This window comes from Pan troglodytes, chromosome 7, assembly GCF_028858775.2.
Source record: "Pan troglodytes isolate AG18354 chromosome 7, NHGRI_mPanTro3-v2.0_pri, whole genome shotgun sequence".
Taxonomy (NCBI): domain Eukaryota; kingdom Metazoa; phylum Chordata; class Mammalia; order Primates; family Hominidae; genus Pan; species Pan troglodytes.
In genome coordinates, this window is record NC_072405.2 from 31,746,804 (window position 1) to 31,768,717 (window position 21,914).

General features: G+C 46.4%; 1 protein-coding gene across 2 annotated transcripts in view; it reads right to left on the reverse strand.

The window, feature by feature from the left end:
* The window catches only part of LOXL2 (lysyl oxidase like 2), a 106,650-nt gene extending 89,639 nt beyond the window's left edge, over positions 1–17,011 (reverse strand). The window contains exon 1 of one of the 2 annotated variants that reach the window (XM_024345097.3): positions 16,786–17,011. The gene's annotated coding sequence lies outside the window, so the exon portion shown is untranslated. The remainder of the gene's footprint in view (positions 1–16,785) is intronic. The other variant, XM_009455010.5, reaches the window with a different exon arrangement.
* Between the last annotated feature and the right edge of the window lie 4,903 nt (positions 17,012–21,914).

Consider the following 21,914-nt stretch of genomic DNA (forward strand, 5'->3'; position numbering starts at 1 on the left):
AGCCAGAGACTGCCAGGAAAAGTTGGTTGTGCCTGGCTCTTCAGAAAGGGAGAAATTATCCCCCAATATGGTCTCATTGGGCTTTTGACTGCACGGCTGAGAACCCTCTTACATTCAATGCAGTCCATTCAAGGTTACAACATTCACACAGATGATTCTCGTATAAGCTTTGCCAACAAGAGGCACTGTGTCCTCAGGGGGTATCAGAGAGAAATCAGGAAAGAATTCCTTCACATTACAGGGACTCGGGGATCGAAGTATTCCTTATAAACATCAGGTGGGATCAGCTTACCCTCCCGAGGGTCTCGGGCACCTCCCAATGCAGGGGCCCACTCAGACAGCCCACAGCACACCCTTCCAGGAAAAACAGGCGGGATGCTCTGCCACCTCTTTACTGACCATAAGCGGCATGGACTAGCGGCTTAGTCATGCAGAATTTGGTTCAAATCTTATTTCTTAGCTTATTAGCTCTGTGACCTAGGCCCACTTAGATTTTTCTAAGTCTCAAGATTTCATCTACCAAATGGAAACAATATGTACTTAAAAACAACTTTTTAGGCCAGGCACGGTGGCTCATGCCTGTAATCCCAGCACTTTGGGAGGCTGAGGCAGGTGGATCACTGGAGGTCAGGAGTTCAAGACCAGCCTGGCCAACATGGTGAAACCCTATCTCTACCAAAAATACAAAAATTAGCTGGGCATAGTGGTGGGCACCTGTCATCCCAGCTACTTGGGAGACTGAGGCAGGAGAATCACTTGAACCCGGAAGGCAGAGGTTCAGTGAGCCGAGATCACGCCATTGCACTCCAGCCCGGGCGACAAGAGCGAGACTCTGTCTCAAACAACAACAACAAAAACTTTTTTAAGGAAAAATATGAAACATCTTTTCAGGCCTGTTGTAAAAATCAAAGATCATGCTTCTTAAGTTCCTAGACCATAGTAGGTGGCCAATAAAAATAGCAGCTAATATATCTTGGTTCAAACAGGTGCTGCCTGCTAGATTCGAGTAAGGTTATTCAAGCACCAACTACAGTTTTGAGTGATACTTAGCTGCATAATGCAGTTGCTTACATTTAATTTTTATCTTCAGCTTCCCCAGGTGTTATTTGGGGAACTGTGAGCTGCCAAGGCTGAGCCTAGGTAGTTGCTTCTGGATCCCGCACCTTGCAACAACTTAAAAACTAGAAATGGGCTGGGTGCTCATGCCTGTAATCCTGGCACTTTGGGAGGCCAAGGCGGGATGATTGCTTCAGCTCAGGGGTTTGAGACCAGCTTGAGCAACATAGGGAGATCTTGTCTCTACAAAAAAATTTTTTTTTAAATTGGCTGGGCATGGTAGCAAATGCCTATTGTTCCAGCTACTTGGGAGGCTGAGGCAAGAGGATCATTTGAGCCCAGGAGGTTGAGGCTGCAGTGAGCAGTGATTGTGCCACTGCACTCCAGTCCAGCCTGGGCGACAGAGCTGGGACTTGTCTCCAAGAAAAACAAAAACAAAAAGCAAAAAATACACACACACACACACACAAACTAGAAATGTACATTTACTCCAAAGAATATACAATCTTAGCAAAAAGCTTAATTATCTAAATAAAAAGGTGTCTTCTCATATACTGTATACATTAGGTATGTGCAAAATTGTGCCAAGTCTGCAAGTAAAGCTTTTAAGCAGGAGGGTAGGGGAAAAAAAAGACTTTTAAGCAGGGCTTGTATCAGCCAGTGCTTGCTCATCTTGCTGAGAGCTGGGGAAGAGGGCTGGGTTGGAGGGAGAGAAAGAGGTTCAGAACCTTGAACTTACTCAAGGTTCTGAGTTGGTCATAAGCAGTACTGTTACAATTGTCCAACAAGCATCATTCATTGGAAGACATTGTTAGCCCTTGAAGCACCTGTCACCCTAAGAACTTTCTGCTACACTCCAGAATCCCTGATTTTTCTCATCCCAGTAGTAGTATTGTCCTGATAATGGATGAGTGTTTGAAAATCCTTCATGAAGCCTCACTTAATTTTGACCCAGCAGAGCTAACAGAGGAAAAGAAGAAAATGTAAAACTGGCCTTTCTAGGGTCCTTTTCTTAGTGTCCTTTTCTTAGGCTACTACCTTCATAGCTGAGTCAGTCTGCCTAGGAAGGAATGTGAAAGGCCTACTCCAGAAAACTCTCCAGTATCAAGATTTTTCTTGAAGCTACTGAAAGTTTTTTCTTCCTCCAAAAGCAATCTGTTTTGAATCATTTCATCATCCACCTAAAAAGGCATTCTGTGTTATAGAATTCACCTGCTTAATGGTACCTTCTGGAAAATCAAGGACAATTGGCTTCCTAATTCATTCTTAAACACAGGAGAAACCCAGAACATGACCTCTGATCAATGACACTTGACCTTGTGGCACGCAGTCGAATAATGCCCCATGTGACTAACTGATTCCTAGTCAATAGCAACAATTGCTTTTATTGCCAATAGCAATAAACATTCCTAGTCATGCACAGATAAAGGGGAAAACGCATTGTAAAAATTATACAGTGTTTGGACATCATGCTTTTAGATTTTCAAGTGCCCTGACACAACCTGATCCTGATGTGATGCTCATAACTGTCCCCTTCCCTAATATGAGTATGTGGGGCATAGGACTCTCGCAAAGCAGGCTTCAATGGGACCCCACTTTGCTTGCCTGGCCTCCGGCAGGCCCCCAGTAAATAGGGAAGTGATTCATTCCTCCTAGCACTGGCTCCACATCTTGTGCCCTGGAGCTCCCAGCAACAGTCCTGCCTGCCCCGGATTTGAAGCATCTCATAAACAACCTGGCAGTTCTCAGCCAGGAACAGTGCCCTACCCTGCCAAGGACACTTGCTTGCAACAGTGCGGCCCAGAGCTCGGCTGAATTCTTCCTTCCAGACAGAATGTTCCGCTTGACATTTCTGCCAGATGCCTGCATTCACATTTGGGGTCAGGGGCTAGGGTGGGGTCTCTCTCTTCCATCAGACCATCCCTGCCTGGGATTCCTGCTTGGACCAACAGGAGAGATGAATGGTCCTCATTCATGGCCCAGAGCACACTGTGGAGTGGCGATCTCAGCTGTGGTCTGGGGCTGCTTCTGGCCCCACGGGGAACACATTCCTTTGTGGAAACAGGCTGTCTTGGCTGAATGGGGTTTGCTCAGAGAATGAGGGAAGTGGCTCGGGGGCCATAGGACCCTTTAGAACCACCTTAGACAAGAATGGAGACTTTAACACCAGGCTTGGTCCGGGCTGTCTGATCCACTTGGCCCCTGGCCAAAGAGTCTACTTCAGTCTCGTCTATTTCTGGCCACAAAGTGGGAATGTTCAGGGCACAGTGAGATGGTGAGAAGGTAAGCATACAAAACTGCATTTTTTCCCCCAGCCTCCAAAAAGAGGTCTTTGTTGGCATAATTTGTTGTGACCAATGGGGGTTCCCCGCACCCCACCGCTGGCTCTGGGTGGAATCTCATTCTGACCAGGCTGTTTCCTGGGAAGGTTGAAGGTACAGTTTCAAAGACTTTAAAATGTGCCTACCAGAGACTCTCAGATCGGATCAGAGTGCAAAAGCCAAATACATTAGTCTATAAGACACATCTCTTCTCTGCAGCTCATAAAGAAGGGGCAGGGAAAATCCAAAATTGGTGATTTTGCTTAAAGGCAATTCAGAAAGTGATAGAGACAAGGATGCCTTATTAGTCTGTTTTCACACTACTGATAAAGACATACCCCAGATGGGGTAATTTATAAAGAAAAAGAGGTTTAATGGACTGACAGTTCCACAAGGCTGGGGAGGCCTCACAATCATGGTGGAAGGTGAAAGGTGAAAGGCACGTCTTACATGGCAGCAGACATGAGAGAATATGAGAGCCAAGCGAAAGGGGTCTCTCCTTATAAAACCATCAGCTCTTGTGAGACTTATTCACTACCACAAGAACAGTATGAGGGAAGTTGCCCCATGATTCAATTATCTCCCACTGGGTCCCTTCCACAACATGTGGGAATTATGGGAGCTACAATTTAAGATGAGATTTGGGTGCGATACAGCCAAATCATATCAATGCCTGTTGGGTTCATATTACCCAATCCCTACACCCTTAACAAACAAACAACAACAACAGAACAAGAGACATGGTTTGACTATAAGGTAACACATAACAATTGGAAAAACATGGCCAGCATCTGAGAGTGGTCTCAGATTCAAATCTGGCTTCTGCAAATGGGGAAGAGTTTTAGGTTCTTCATGGGCTACATCAGAAGTTAAAGTGCCCAGTATAGTGACTGGCTCAGTCACCACAATTATAAAATCAGCAACAATCTGGACAAAATCCAGGAGGCGTATCATCATTCCCATCAAGCACTCTTGGGTAACAGGCTTTAATCATCCTCCCCCACTACACACACTCTCTCTCAGACACACTGTTTCTCAGAGCTAATAATCTACGGCCAAATCGGTCTGAGTTTCTGTGCCACTTTCAAGGCGATATTGAAGTCCACAAAAGGCAGGCAAGGGGAAGGTGAACAGAAGCCAAATCCAAAATGGCATGCAAGCTTGGTAGGAAATGAAATCACTGCAAGCAAGTCCAGGGATTACAGGGATGGGGCCCGTGGCATGAAAATTCCTGGAGGGGGAGTGCTGAGATTTGGCCTAGGCACAGACACTGAGGTCAGGAGGGGTTTGGGTGGTTGGAAGTAAGATGAGTGTACTGGGTGAAAGATGGCGGGAGTCCTGGGCTGGAGGGAGTACAAAACCAGTTTTTCTGAGATGACCCATCAAAAGTGGCCAGAGAGGCACCTTCTGAGCTCAGTCCCCAAGTGACATCCTCCCTATGCCCTTCCTGCTTAGCTTGTCACATGCCTCATGTGAGGCTCATGACAGCAGACCTCGCCCTTGGCTCTGTATACCTTTCGCATCTCCAGAAGCTGCCAGGCCAAGCTGTCATCCAAGCAATGCAGCCTGGGCCAATAATCAATCCTTTAGGCCTGTGCTTGTCCTATGACAGCCAAACCCAGAGAACCCAGTGATGGCAGGGGCAGCTGGCACAGAGACCACAGCCACATTTTCAGCTTGTCTGGAAATTTCTGGCTCCATAAGGCAGTCAGGTAGGAGTGCTGGTCTGAAGTTCATTAAGAGCCCATGATCTGGATCCTGTCCAGAAGCCTAAGGAGCAATAGCAGCAGGCATCAAGTGTCACATCACTGAAGCTGGCCGGGCTTGGCTGCTACAACGCCAGCTGGTGCTGGGTCACCAGGGACCATTCATCAAGGTAATGTCATCCACAGGGTAGTGGCATATAGAGAGAGACCTGCAGGTCCTCGCTTTTACTGAGGGAGACAAACCTTGTCAGCTACTTGTGAAGCTGATCAGTTTCATTGGTGCTGATCACATGCCTCTTCTGGGCCTCTTTTAAAAGAATGATTCTAATATTCTTACTCCATCTCCAGACTGGCATGGCTCCCACTACCAGTGACAGGATGTCTCCATCCTCTTTAGCATGACACAAACTAGCTTCAACCTGCTACCCTGAGCTTCAGCCATGCTGACCTGTGCACATGTGGTTCCAACTGCTTTTACACCCCCCTGCCTTTGGACTTGCCATTTCCCGTTCTAGAACATCACATATCCAGTTCATGAACACCTACTCTTTAAGAATCGACTCACGTGTGTGTATAAAACATCCTAAGGAATCTGCTAAAAAACTATCAAAACCAGTAAATGAGTTTAGCAAGGTTACAGGATACAATATCAACATACAAAAATTAACTGTATTTCTATACAGTCACAATGAAAAATTCAAAATGAAATAAAGCAATCCCATTTACAATAGCATCAAAAATAATAAAATACTTGGGAGTAAATTTAACAAAAGAAATATAAACTTTATACCCTGAAAACCACAAAACATTGTTAAAAGAAATTAAAGAAGATCTAAATAAATGGGAAAACATCCCATGTTCATGGACTGGAAGACTTAAATGGTTAAGATGAGAATACTCCTCAAATTGATCTACAAATTCAACACAATTTCTATCAGAATCCCAGCTGACTTTGTAGAAATTGACAAGCTGATTGATTCTAAAACTCCTGTGGAAGTGCAAGAGACCCAGATTAGCCAAAACAATTCTGACAAGGAGAACGAAGTAAGAGGACTTATACTTCCTGTTTTCAAAACTTACTACAAAAGTCAAGGCAGTATGGTACTGGGATACGGAGAGACATATAGATCAATGAGATAAAACTGAGAGTCCAGAAATAAACTCATATATCTATGGTCAATTGGTTTGGACAAGGTCCCAAGACCATTCAATGGGGAAAGAATTGTCTTCAAAAAACAGTGCTGGAACAACTGAATAGCCACATGCAAAAGAATGAAGTTGGGGCCCGACCTCATAGCATTTACAAAAATAAATGAAAATGGATCAAAGACCTAAATGTAAAAGCTAAAACTGCAAAACCCTTAGAATAAAACATAGAGTAAGTCTTCATGGATTTGGCAGTGATTTCTTAGACATTACACCAAAAGCACAAGAAACAAAAGGAAAATATATGTAAATTAAACTTTATCAAAATAAAAAAACTTCTGCACATCAAAAAAAATGTTTTGAAGATGCTTTATGAACCAGGGCAGCAGTGGTGAGGGTGAGAAAAAAGCGTGATGACCAAATATTTATCGCACTTATTCTACTGTTTTGTCATTGTCTATTTGCATGTCTGTTTCTCTTTTAAGCTGGTGATCCCTCTAGAGGGTAAGCATCTGTAGCTTATACACTTCTGGATCCCCTGTGCTCAACACAGAATAGACGTTGAATAAATGTGATTTGAACTGGAAAGAAAACAGACACTGTCAAGAAAGGGAAAAGATAACCCACAGAATGGGAGAAAATATTTGTAAATCATATATCTGCAATGGTCTAGAATTCAGAATATGTGAAAATTGTTTATAATTTAACAATAAAAAGACAAGAAACCCAGGCTAGGCACGGTGGCTCATGCCTGTAATCCTAGCACTTTGGGAGGCCGAGGTGGGCGGATCACCTGAGGTCAGGAGTTCAAGACCAGCCTGGCCAACATGGCGAAACCCTGTCTCTACTAAAGATACAAAAATTAGCCAGATATGGTAGCGCGTGCCTGTAGTCCCAGCTACTCGGGAGGCTGAGGCAGGAGAATCGCTTGAACTCGGGAGGTGGAGGTTGCAATGAGCCGAGATCGTGCCACTGCACTATAGCCTAGGTGACAGAGTGAGACTCTGTCTCAGGAAAAAAAAAAAAAAAAAAAAAAAAGACAACCAACCCAATTAAAAAGGGGCAAAAACTTAAATAGACACTTCCCCAAAGAAGATATACAAATGGCTTACAAGCACATAAAAAGGTGTGATACATCACTCGTCATCAAGCAAACACAAAGTACCATGAGATACCACTTCATACCCATAAAGGTGGCTGGAATTTTCTTAAGGGGAAAATAAAAAGTGTCCCCAAAGATGTGGAGAAATTAGAATCCTCATACGTTGCTAGTGGAAATGTAAAATACTACAGCCACTGTGAAAAACAATTTGGTGATTCCTCAAAAAGCTAAACATAGAATTACTATATGACCCAGCAACCCCCCTCTGAAGTATATACCCCCCCAAAATTGAAACACATTGAAACAGGTGTTCAAACAAAACTTTTACATGAATGTTCATAGCAGTATTATTCATAATACTCAAAGGGTGGAAACAACCCAAATGTCTGTCAACTATAAATGGATTAACAAAATACAGTATGCCCATACAATAGAATATTATTCAGCCATAAAAAGTAACGAAATACTGACACATGCTACAACATGGTGAGGCTTAAAAACATTAGGGGAGCACCGTGGCTCCCGCCTGTAATCCCAGCACTTTGGGAGGCCAAGGTGGGCGGATCACGAGGTCAAGAGATCGAGACCATCCTGGCCAACATGGTGAAACCCCGTCTCTACTAAAAATACAAAAATTAGCTGGGTATTGTGGCACACGCCTGTAGTTCCAGCTACTCGGGAGGATGAGGCAGGAGAATCGCTTGATCCTGGGAGACGGAGGTTGCAGTGAGCTGAGATGGCACCACTGCACTCCAGCCTGGTGACAGAGCAAGATTCCGTCTCAAAAAAAACAAAACAAAACAAAGAAACAACAACAAAAAAACCATTAAGGGAAGTGAAAAAAGCCAGACCAAAAAAAAAAACAAAAAACCACATATGATTCTATTTACACAAATTATACAAAATTGGCAATATAGAGACAGAAACTAGATTAGTGGCTGTTTAAGGCTGGGAGGATAGGCAGTGGTGGCTAATGGAAACAGACTTCTCTTTGTGTTGATGAAAACATTTTAAAGTTGACTGGGGTGATATTTGCACATATGTGTGAATATACTGAAATCCATTGACTTGTACATTTTAATGGGTGAATTGGATGATATGCAAATTATATCTCAATAAAGCCTTTTAAAAAAGAATCTACTTCGATGACACTTGAAAGTGTCATGAAGACAGCCTGGGGGTGGTTGCCAGGCATCAAAATATTACTCTTGACTGAAGACTTTATTATTATTATTTTATTATTTTTGGAGGCAGAGTCTTACTCTGTCGCCCAGGCTGGAGCACAGTGGCACAATCCTGGCTCACTGCAACCTCCGCCTCAGCCTCCTGAGTAGCTGGGATTACAGGCATGCACCCCCATGACTGGCTAATTTTTGTATTTTTAGTAGAGATGGGGTTTCACCCTGTTGCCCAGGCTGGTCTCGAACTCCCGAGCTCAGGCAATCCCCCAACCTTGGCCTCCCAGAGTACTAGAATTACAGGTGTGAGCCACTGTGCCCGGCCTTATTTCTAAATACGCACATAAACTCTCAGAGTCACTGATAAATCGTTCTACTTAAGAAGAGAGAGAAGTCTGGGCACGGTGGCTCACACCTGTAATTCCAGCACTTTGGGAGGCCGAGGCAGGATCCTGAGGTCGGCAGTTCAGGAGCAGCCTGACCAACATGGAGAAACCCTGTCTCTACTAAAAATATAAAATTAGCAGGGCGTGGTGGCACATGCCTGTAATCCCAGCTACTCGGGAGGCTGAGGCAAGAGAATCGCCTGAACCCAGGAGGCGGAGGTTGCGGTGAGCCAAATCGTGCCATTGCATTACAGCCTGGACAACAAGAGCAAAACTCAGTCTCAAAAAAAAACAAAAAACAAAAAAACGAGAGAGAGATCAGGTGGGAAGGGAAGGAAGGAAGGAGGGAGGAAGGAAATGAGGAGGGCAGACAGGATACGGCCAAAGAATGGGCTTAGACTTGTGCTCCAGCAGAAGCTGCCAGAAAGGCGGGAGTTCTCCAGGTGGATTTGAACCCTACAATGGCCAAGGGGCAGCCTGGAATGATCCTAGTGGTGATACCCTAACACAGCTACAATTGCAAACCTCAACAGGTTATACTCCCATCCCTAGACGTTTTAAGGAAAGGAGCTACTTAAATCTCATAACTTATCTGTGATTATAAACTGACTCTTTCAAATCACAGATTATAAACTGTGTTCTTTCAAATATCTCTTCCAAACCCCCTCATGGTAGAGAAAATCAATATCCAGTCCCAAGATCTTGAGGTGTAATTGAAGCAGCCATGTTTGGGCATGAAACGTATTTGAAATCTCCTGCTTTGCCTTTAAATTCATGCACTCTTGCTAATGTTCTATTCTTGATGTAGTAGCAAGGGCATGTTCACTTTATAAAAGTTCATCCATAACAGGCATTTGTACACCAATGTTCACAGCAGCATTATTCCCAGTCACCAAAAGGTGGAAACAACTCACATGTCCACCAGTGGAGGAGGAGATAAACAAATGTGGTCTATCCATACAGTGGGATATTATTCAGGCTCAACAAGGAAGGAAATTCTGACACAGGTTACAACGTGAAAAAACCTGGAAGCCAAGCTAAGTAAAATGAGCCAGACACGAAAAGACAAATATAATATATTCCACTTATATGAAGTACCTAGTTCAGTCATAGTCACAGAGACAGAAAGTAGAATGGGGGGCTGCCAGGGATTGGTCGGAGGGGGAGAGGGGAGTTAGTGTTCAATGGGTACAGAGTTTCTGTTTGGGAAGATGCAAAAGTACCAGAGATGGCTGATGGTGATGGTAGCACAGCAGTGTCAACATACTTAACGCCACTGCACTGTACACTTGAAAATAGTTAAGATGGTGAGTTTTATGTTACGTATATTTTACCACAATAAACACAAAAGCAACCCAAAAAGCCTATATGGGTATATACTTAGGATCATGTGATTTTACCTAGATATGCTATTCTTGGGGTGGGTGAAAGCATCTTTAGAAATATGCTTTTCCGGCCAGGCATGGTGGCTCACACCTATCCCAGCACTTTGGGAGGCCGAGGCGGGTGGATCACGAGGTCACGAGATCAAGACCATCCTGGCTAACACGGTGAAACCCTGTATCTACTAAAAATAGAAAAAATTAGCTGGGTATGGTGGCAGGCGCCTGTGGTCCCAGCTACTCAGGAGGCTGAGGCAGGAGAATGGCGTGAACTCGGGAGGCGGAGCTTGCAGTGAGCCGAGATTGTGCCACTGCACTCCCAGCCTGGGAAACAGAGCAAGACTGTCTCAAAAAAAAAAAAAAAAAAAGAAATATGCTTTTCCCTGGGCATAGTGTTGCAGGCCTGTAATCCCAGCTACTCGGGAGGCTGAGGCAGGAGAATCTCTTGAACCTGGAAGGTGGAGGTTGCCGTGAGCTGAGATTGCACCACTGCACTCCAGCCTGGGTGACAGAGTAAGACTCTGTCTCAAAAAAAAAAAAAAAAAAAAAAGAAATGTGCTTTACTCAACTTTATATTTGTAATTGTTTTAGAAAGATATTTAGAAAAGTATCTTTCTTACTACATCTTCGAGTCATGCAGGCACTCTGAAGAGCTATGCTGTGTTTACCTTGGTACCCCAGTGGTATATCAGGACAAGCCTGGGGGCAAAAGAAGTTCATGGATCCAAGTTCCAGAAAGATATTATAAAGAAACTGCAAATTAAGTTGTTCACAAGTCATCACCATAAGTTATCTTGTCATAAGTGTATGTTTTATAGGCAAGTGGCATCATTTTTGCAGAAGATACCCTCAGCACTTTGTTGGCAACACATCAAGGAGGATATGTCTGTTGCCACAGGACATCCAGAGGGCCAGCTGTGTCTGCTTGTCTGACATGGATTGTAGGAATGAAAAAACTAAAAAGAAAACATCACTCTTTGCTTAGAAGACTGTAATTAAATATAATACTTAAGGTATCCCAAGTGAAGGGATCAAAAGCCCTGGACAAGAAGAACCTACTAACTGTGTTCCTAACCACAACCTCAGCATCTGCTGAGTTAGTTCTTGTTCTCATCTGCCACACACACTACTTGCCTGGTAATATTGTTTCTGCCACAGAAAATGCAAAAGATTTGTTAAAACTCTGGACAGAAGTCTGAACTACACAGTCCCCAGCATCCTTTATCATCATCAACCAAGTGGCTATTCTTTCTTTGTTTTTGAGACAGGGTCTCACTCTGTCGCCCAGGCTGGAATGCACTATAGCCTTGACCTCCTGGGCTCAAGCAATCTTCCTGCCTCAGCCTCCCGAGTAGCTGGGACTATACCATGCCTGGCTAATTTTTTTTTTTTTGGTAGAGACTGGGTCTCCCTATGTTGCCAGCTATTCTGAAAAGGCGCCTAGAGACGTCCCTGACGCTGGTCACGGTAGAAGGGCTGCCAATACGCTTGACCAAGAGGTGTTCCCTGCTGAGCAAGCACTGCATTGGACAGCAGTGGGTGCATGTGTGGAATTACTCAGGTGAGAGATTTCTGATGTCTTGCTTCAACTTACACAGGACTGAAGACTTAAGAGACTCAGCTGTGTGTTGCTCTGGTTGCATCTCTGTGAATGTCTGGTTGGCCCTTCCTTTTCTAGCCTGCAACTGCTATTCCCGCCTTGTCTGTGGGCCTAGAGCATAGCGGCCTCGGGCCACTTCATCTGAGGCCTCATGGACCACCCAGGGTGTGACTGCCATGCAGACCGACCACAAAAGCCTTTCTCCAGGGGGAAATGGACGATGACAGTAACAAGCTGCTCTTTTAAAGCCAGGCAGCCCCTGGGAATGGGAAATCATATCTCCTGCTGTGGTTTGAATAGGTGTCCCTCCAAAAAATTCATGTTGAAATTTAATCCCCAATGTGGCAGTTTTGAGAGGTGTGGCCTTTAAGAAGTGGTTGAATCGTGAGTGCTCTGCCCTCATAAACTGATGAATCCATTCATCAATTAATAGATGAATCGGTTATCATGGGAAGGGAATTGGTGGCTTTACAAGAGGAAAAGAGACTTGAGCTAGCATGTTACCATGCTCAGCCCCCTCACGATGGTCCTGCATCACCTTGGGATACTGCCAAGTCCCCACCAGCAAGAAGGCCCTCACCAGATACAGCTCCTGGACTTTGGACTTCTCAGTCTCCATAACTGTAAGAACTAAATTCCTTTTGTTTAATAAACTACCGAGTTTCAGGTATTCCGTTATAAGCAACAGAAAATGGACTAAAACACCTCCTAAGGCTCCCCAAACTTTAAAATGAAGGAAGCAGTCATGCTTGTGCAACTGCAGCTGCTGGTGTGGAATCACCTAGAAATTCTTCCTCCATGGAGACACCCTATTAGCTAAGGAAAAAGAATCTATGGCCGTCAGAAGGCAAGGTGGTTTAAGGTTAATGTCTTGCCACTTCGGAGTTCCTCCCGTTGGATGGAATCGGGTTGACCAGTTTCTCTGCCTCTGACTGGCTATTTTATGGAAGGTCTGTTCATTCCTGTTTCAAAGCAACAAGCGTTAACAGCAGAACATCTAGGAGTCCTGTGACAAGAGATTCCTTTTTCCCACATGATCTGCCAAGAAAGGAGAATTCCAACTTACGAGTCTCATTAACAAGGTGGAGAAATTTCTTCATCACTCCATTTCAAAAGCAAATAAACTTAAGTAATGAAAATGCTAAAAGCAGAAGGCTCTGGTGTTGTATTAGTCTGTTCTCATGCTGCTAATAAAGACATACCCGAGACTGGGTACTTTGTAAAGGAAGGAGGTTTAATGGACTCACAATGCCACGTGGCTGGGGAGGCCTCACAATCATGGCAGAAGACAAAGGAAGAGCAAAGGAACATCTTACATGGTGGCAGGCAAGAGAGCATGTACAGGGGACTCCCATTTATAAAACCATCATATCTCACAAGATTTACTTCTCAGGGGAAAGATCTACCCCCATGATTCAATTACCTTTCATCGGGTCTTTCCTACAACACATGGGAATTATGACAGCTACAATTCACAATGAGATTTGGGTGGGGACACAGCCAAGCCATATCAGGTGTTACATATCTTCATTGGTCAAATGCAGAATTAAGTCATGCATAAACTAAGGGCTCCAATGGGAAGCCTATATACCCCTACTTCTCTGTCATAGGATTTGAGGGCTTCAGCATAAAGGTACCAGCTGTCAGAGTACTCAGGTGATGCTCAGAGAGGGGAGATTGTCCTCTACTAGATTTCTTTCTGGGGCCTTTGTTTCTTCCAGGAATCCCAGCAACAGTCATTTCACTCATCCTATTTTTATACCTTGGAGTCAAATAATGAGGAAGTATACTGCTCTCTAGTTCAGAGAGGGCAGCTCTGAGCCCTTACGGTTTTGCAATGAGCTAGGAAACAAACCCTGGCTTCCTGATTTTGCAGTTCATTTATCTCAAGCACCAAATGTCCAGTTACTAATATTTACACAGGCATGTCTGACAGCAGGTGTATAGGAAGTGATAAGCCCAGGATGAAGCCTGAGCCAAGAAGAACTCTGCAGAGAGCAGCTGAGAGTCCACGAGTAACATGGAGAACCAGAACCACCGAAGCCCAGCCATGAGGAGGCTAGGTTAGACCCTGGCTCCCTGGATCACCAGCTGTGCCCTCTGGACAGCTTATCTGTTTATCCATTTCCTCAGCTGAGAAATGAATTTGAAAATACTCACCTAACTCTTTCGTGGGACCTTGTAAGAATCAAATGACATAGTGGACAGAAAAGTAGTTTGAAAGGAAGAACATAACAATAGGAATGTAACAAGTTACACAAATCAACAGAACTCAGATCAACTATAAAAAAAGACATTTTGAGGAAAATTGGGAAATGCTTAAATATAGACTGCTATTTGGCATTAGATGATACCAAATATTTTTTTTTAGTTTTCTTAGGTCTAAATATGGCATCATAGTTATGTAAAATCTTTAGAAATCACACTGAAATATGTAGCAATGAAATGACATGATGTATAGGATTTGCTTTAAACTACTTCAATGACAGAAAGAAAGGGACAGATGATGTACATGTGGCAAAATAACTGTTGAAATTCAGTGAGAAGCTTATGAGGCATCATTATACCCTTCTCTCTACTTTTTTTGCATACTTGAAATTTTTTGACAATAAAAAATAAACAATGTAGTGTTTTCTGGGACTCAACACCTTCGCTGATGGTCATGTCTATCTAGAGGACAGAAAATCTGTTTCCTTCACAAAGCCCTTCCACACTGGCCATCTAGAGGTCAAAGGACAAGGACTTGGGAAGAGGCCAGGAGAGGCCAGTTGGAAAGAAAACAAAAGGAAGCATCTTTGCAGAATCTCCTATCTGTGATACTTAAAATGTCAGCCAATGTGTGGTGTTAAGTACGTTTTGTTTTCAGACCTGAGTTTCATACTCAACTTTGCCACTCAATGCCTAAGTGACCTTAGACTAAGTCACTTTCTAACACAAAGTTACAGGGAAGCAAATGCATATGCATGCACACACATATACACATACACACGTGCACACATGCGTGCACACATATGCACACACATACACACAAGTGCACAAACGCACATACACATGCAAACATGCACACACACAAATACACATACAGGTGTGCACACACGCACACAGGAATACATACGCACACACACTGCGTGCACACACACGTGCCCGCGCACACACACCTGTGTGCGCATATAAACACACACCGGTGCACACATACACAAACACACTCGTGTGGAGACACACACACATGCACACATACATGTGCACACACATACACGTGCACACATGCATACACAAACGTGCGCGCGTGCACACACAGATTAGTGAGACTCAATTTCCTTGGGGAGAGCCTTGGTAGCCACTGGGGCCCATGGGGAGCACGCATTTTGTCATGGGTCTGGTGGCCATTCCAGGGCAGATACTATGGACCAGGAAGAGGAACGGGACAAAGGTGAGGAGAAAGATTAAAAATTAAGTCAAGTTAGGATCCAGTGAGTCAGTCACTTATCTGGGAACTGACCAGGGAAATGAACTCTTCCTCTTCCACCCTAAACCCCACCCCTGACCATTAAGTACATGATACACCATCAATAACTAATTCATTCCACCAAAGATGACAAATGTTGTTTTGGGGTTCCAGGACGGACAGGCTAGCAGTGGTGTAGGGGAGGGGCCTGGAGTAAGAGGTATGGGTTTCAGTCCCCACATCGACTCAGTGACCGTGAGCCTCAGCGTTTTTCTTCCTCTGGGAGAAAAAAAAAAAAAAAAAGTATTGTTTTTGAGATCTCTGCAGTTTCAAGATCTTAGGGACGAAACTAATTTGGAGCATGTTTCTGTCATGCACATCTCTCCCCTCATCAGGACTTGGGGTTTCCTAACCATATTGAGTAGTTCAGCCCCCTCCCTCGCCGTGTTCTGCGGCGTTCTCTTCCTCACACCCTCGCCCCGCTCCGCCCCGCACTCCGGCTGTTTTTTGATGGTCTTAGCTCGGGCACGGAGAGGAGGGAACCTCGCTTGTTCTCCCAATCATCTCTATTCCAGCGCTGATTCCTGGGACACCTCGAGCAGGCAGCCACACCCAGAGGGCTTCCAGATTTGGGCTGGTGAGAAGGGGCGCGGTGGGCAAAGCGCCTGCGTAAAAGTTGTAGGCACTTCAGACCACCGGACCAACGGCTCAAGATTGGGATCAGCTGTAGCCGTGGGTTCGCTCGTGCCCGTTCTTTCCAATTCCAGGGCTTCTAGGTGATGACGGCGGGAGAGGGTCCCTGGTCCCCGGAGAGGCAGGGCGACTTGGGAGTGCATACCTGGCGTGCCGAGCGCGCCTCTGCTCCCGCAGGACTCACGGCGCTCCCGCGCTCCCAACAGCCTTTCGGGCAGGCTGGGGGTTGAACCGGGTTCAAGCAGTGGGCGCTACAGCTCCCGGTCGCAGCCCCCGGGGTCCCCGCCCCCACTCCGTCCCAGCCCAGCACGCTCTACATCCCCAAAACCACAGCCCCGAGGGCAGTCACTGTCTCCCGTCCCGTCCCCCGCGTGCCCCACTCCTCAAAGCCAGAATTCCGGAGACGCTGTCCCTGGAGCCACGCTGCACTCTCCAAGACGCCCAGCGCGCACCGAGACTCGACGGGCTCTGTCCCGCCTGATAACGGGCGCTCGGGACGATCCAGGGACCCAGCGCCTCGCTCACCGGGCGCGCCAGCAGCCGCGCCGCGCCCGGCCCGTACGAGGTGGGGTTGGGCGGGGCCGCCCGGGGCGGCAGGAGGACCCGTTAGCCTGCACGTCCTCGCATCGCTCCCCGCAATAAGTCTTTGGGAACCCCCAGGCACTGTCGAGAGGCAGCCCCGCGCAGGCGAAGCCTGGAGACCCCATAGGGACGCTCCCGCTTTCTCGCGAACCGCTTCGGGGAGGGGGTGGCGCGGGAAGCGCTCTTACTTGGTTTCAGGGATCCGCAGTGGCCGGGCTGGGACCGCGCTCTCCACGGTGGTCTCCCTCCGCTTCCGCCGCCGCTGAGCCCCTTTCTCGAGCAGAGGGGGCGGCTCTGGTCTCCGATGGCTGGAGAAAGCAAGCACCAAGTGTAGGTAGCCGCGCGCTGGAGTCGCGCGTTTACTCTTTTCCCCCTTACTTTTAACCAGAGGAGGATGGCAAACCCCTCCCCGGACCCACCCCCTTCCCCGAAGGCGGCCGCCGCGGCAGGCCCGGCCTCCGGCCTCTTTTGTTGTAATTCGAGAGCGGCCACTCCCAGGGCCAGAGGGAGCTCCGCGGGGGAGGCCAAGGCCTGCGGGGCAGCCCTTCCCAGGCTCCTCGCGCCCGGGTTTCCGGAGCCTGAGATGCCGGGAAGGGGGCCTTTCCTCGGGAGACTCCTCTAACCCTTCCTCCCCGCAGCGGTCCCAGAATTTAACCCTTCGATGTCCTTATCCACCAGCCTTAGGGCCCGTGCCTTGTCCACCTCCTATCCCGAAAACCCTGGCCCTCCCTGGCACATAGTACACGCTCAATTAAAGCTGCCGAATGAAAGTGTTCAGAAACTTGCACCCATCTCGCCTGGGTTTCACCTCCCTTTTCCTGTAGGGGGAAAACCGATCCTGAACCAGTAAATAAACAGCCCCCTTTCGGCCAGCAGATCACGTCTATGGCCTTGGCCAAGCCTCTTCTCCGAGGACTAGTTTTCTTCTTTGTAAATGCAACGCTTTGGATTCCGTGACCTCTGGGGTCCTTCCTGGAATGGCAGGGCTGGGATTAACAAGCCCTGTGCTTGGGGACTGAACAGGACACAGCTAACGCGTGGCCATTGTGCAGAAGGACCTCCTGTGCCTGGCTCTGAGGCTCCGGGTGGGGGATGGGCATGCTGGGAGAGCCCTCTGCACAGAGAAGGCTCCTTAAGCAAGAGCAGGGCTTTGCCAGTCCCAAGGAGGCAGCTACCTGCAAAACAAGGGACCCCTGTGCAGAAGTACACTGTCACCTGAAAGGCGGCTCCTTTCGCAGTCCTCTCTTACTCCACTCCCCGAGGAGACAAACCCCTCCCAAATCTCACCTCCAGCCCAGGCTTCTCTCCTAAGCCATGGATATTTAAATTCATTGGCCCCGAAAGACTTTCACCTGGACATTCCCATGGCCGTAGCTAACCTGGCAAGCCCCAAACTTGGCACTGCAACTCACAGTCCACCTTGACCCCTGTGAGCTCTCCCAGGCAGATATGGGGTCTTCTCCGTTGCCTCCTCCTTACCCTCCCCACTGATCAGTCCCTGGCTCTGGTGGGCAGTAGAGGGCAAGGGTCAGAGGAAGGGGGTGTAGTTATCAAAGGCAGGGGGAGGGATCTTTGTGGTGGTGGAACTATTCAGTGTCTTGAGATACAGAAAACCACACAGGTGATAAAATTGTATAGAACTTAATACACCCAATAAAATTTCAATTAAAAATTTTAAAAAATCCTCCGTGGCTCCAAGGTCCTCAAAATGTAATCTGAATCCTGGCTGGGTGCGGTGACTTACGCCTGTAATCCCAGCACTATGGGAGGCCGAGGCAGGCGGATCACAAGGTCAGGAGATCGAGACCATCCTGGCTAACACGGTGAAACCCCATCTCTACTAAAAATACAAAAAATTAGCCGGGTGTGGTGGCAGGCACCTGTAGTCCCGGCTACTCGGGAAGCTGAGGCAGGAGAATGGGGTGAACCCGGGAGGCGGAGCTTGCAGTGAGCCGAGATCCCGCCACTGCACTCCAGCCTCGGGGACAGAGCGAGACTCCGTCTCAGAAAAAAAAGAAAAAAAAAAAATGTAATCTGAATCCCTTGATTAAGCTGACAGGGCCTCTGGGGCATTTCCAGCCTGCCCAACTCCCAACCACGTCTCACCTCTCCCCCTGGGCCTTACTTTCCGTGCTCCTATAAGCCTTCTATTTCACACCCCAGGACCTTTGAACGTGACATTCCCTTGCCTTCTCTGCACAGTAATGCCTGGTTATTGAGCTTTCACTCAGCTGTCACACCGTACACAGTGCCTAGACGTACCAGATGCTCAATAAATGCTGGTGAAACTGAGCTCTCCCCTTTCCCCATCTCCCATCCTTCCACTTCTAGTCCTACCCTCTCCTGCTAAAGCATTCACTAATAAGGTAGAAAATGAAAGGAGACCAACTTTGTAAATAATCTTTTGTCTGTTATAAAGAAAAGCAAACTTCTTGCGAAATATTCAGAAAATATGTAAAAATGTAAGGAAGAAATTGTCACTCTGGTGTCTTATATCACCCATAAACACCTACTGTTTGGAGTCTTTCCTTCAGAATATTTGTTCAACCGAATTGTAGTTACGGTTTTTGTATCCTGATTTTTTTTTTTTTTTTTTGAGACAGACTGTAGCTCTGACTCCCAAGCTGGAGTTCAGTGGCGCAGTCTCGGCTCACTGCAACCTCCCCCTCCCAGGTTCAGCTTCCCGAGTCTGTCTCAGCCTCCCAAGTAGCTGGGATTACAGGCATGTGCCATCACGTGTGGCTAATTTTTGTATTTTTAGTAGAGACAGGGTTTCACCATGCTGGCCGGGCTGGCCTCGAACTCCTGGTTTCAAGTGATCCACCCACCTCTGCCTCCCAAAGTGCTGGGATTACAGACGTGAGCCACTTCACCTGGCCTCTGATTTTTTTTACTATATCATTTTGTGTTAATTTTTCAATGTAATTTTTAATGGTTTTAGACAGTTCTGGTCTGAAATTATTGTGCAATGGAGTCATTTCTCCATTATTGGAGATTCAGTTGTTTACAGCTTTTTGCTAGTGTAAATTACGCCATGACAATTACCCCTGTGAAAGTAATATTTATTGATTGGGTACAGTGTGGTTCCTGCTAATTGTTACAGATGAGAAAGCCCTGGCTCAGAGAAGTGATTTTCCCTGCGTCACAGAGGCAGTGAATGGCCAAGCTGGGAGAACCAAAAGGAGCTTGACTCGTCCAGCAAGTATTAGTGGCCCACACTGGAGGCCTCAGTAAGTCCATCTCTGCCTTACCACGTCCTCACTTCCAAGAGGAAATGAGTAGAGTTTTGAAGTTTGCACTGAGTGTTTTATTGATGCCCTTTTGTTGAACTGAAATCAAGACCTAGGAGACTACTCAGGACAACAGTAGACCCTTGTCCCAGATGAAACAAAATGATGGCGGGATGCCTTATGTCTGTAAGTCTGGATACACCTCCCACCCTGCCACCTCCACCACTCAGGTTCTGCACTGCTGCAGAGGCAGAGTCGTACAGTAGGTTCAGGGCATGCTTGTGCAGTCAGGGGGCCTGGGTTCAAATCTTGGCTCCACCATTAACTGATGTGAACTCCCTTTTCCTTCACATGCTTCATCTGTAAGAAGCGCCTCAAAATGCTCCTAAGAGGTTGAGTGGAGTGGCTTAAGCTTGTAATCTCAGCACTGTGGGAGGCCAAGGCGGGTGGGTTGCTTGAGTCCAGGAGTTTGAGACCAGCCTGGGCATCATGGCAAAACCCTGTCTCTACAAAAAATATAAAAATTAGCCAGGCGTGGTGGTATGGGCTTGTAGTCCTAGCTATTTGGGGGGCTGAGGCAGGAGGATCACTTGAGCCCAGGAAGTCAAGGCTGCATTTGAACTGAGATCATGCCACTGCACTCCAGCCCGGGTGACAAAGCGATATCTGTTAAAAAAAAAAAAAAAAAAAAAAAAAAAAGCTCCAAAGGAGTAAAAGGACTGAATGGGCTCAGACTCAGAACAGTCCCTCGTATGGTACTTGGACAATAAATGTTGCGTTGTGAGGAGGGCATCTTTGAGGAGGGCACAGTGACTCCTTGTCCCTCAGGACTTCAGACCCCACACAGGGAGAGGGAAGGCAACACCTCCTGTCCACCCCATCCCCAGGGGTCATGTGAATTACTGCATTAGGATCCATTCCCAGAATGTGATTACTGAGTCAAAGGCTAGAGGCGATTCTTTCTTTTTTTTCCCTTGGCTTTTGCACTCTCTTGCCAAATCACTCTCCTACCAGTCTGGAGCGACTTAGATTGAAAGAAGCATAGCATGTCACAGTAGGCATAGCCTGAGGCTCCAGGGAGGCCCAGCCAATGCTGTAGCCGGTCTGTGCCTTCATGGTGCTTATATGCCAGAGTAGGAGACTGACAAGACACAAAGACACAGAAATGAGGAAATGTGGGAGTCGGGTGGTGACAGAGTGCTACAGAGAAAACTAAAGCTGGTGAGCACAGGTGAAGGAGGCTCAGGTGCTAGTCCAGTAGGGGTGGCCAGGGAAGGCCCGTCTGATGAAGTGGGAAAGTAGGAATAATTTTAGTAGGTATTAGTAATGATTACTTAGATGAATAAAAATGCAGAAACGAGTAGTTAAATTTATAGAACTGCAGAAGAGGCTCCATATGGTCTATTTGTTGAATTAAATGGGGAACCAATCAACCAACCAACCAAACATTGATCCAGCCATCTGGGAAGGTGATTTGGAAATATAGTCACGTGCCACATAATGCCACTTCAGTCAATGATGGTCCAGGTATATGTCAGCAGTCCCGTATCACTTGGTGGTCTCATAATGTTATAATAGAGCTGAAAAATTTCTCTCTCCTATTGACGCCATAGCTGTTGTGACATTGTCATGCAATAAATTATTCATGTGTTTGTAGTGATGCTAGTGTAAACAACATACAAGCTGCCAGTCATATGACAGTCTAGCACATGTCACTACATATAGTACATAATAATTGATAATGATAATAAATCACTATGGTACTGGCTTATATATTTATTATACTATACTTTTAATTGTTATTTTAGGGTGTACTTTTACTCATTAAAAAAAAAAGCTGTCCGGGTGCAGTGGCTCATGCCTGTTATCCCATCACTTTGGGAGGTCAAGGCGGGCGGATGACCTGTGGTCAGGAGTTCGAGACCAGCCTGGCCAACATGGTGAAACCCTGTCTCTACTAAAAAATATAAAAATTAGCCCAGGCATGGTGGCGGGCGCCTGTAATCCCAGTTACTTGGGAGGCTGAGGTAGGAGAATCACTTGAACCTGGGAGGTGGAGGTTGTAGTGAGACGAGATCGTGCCACTG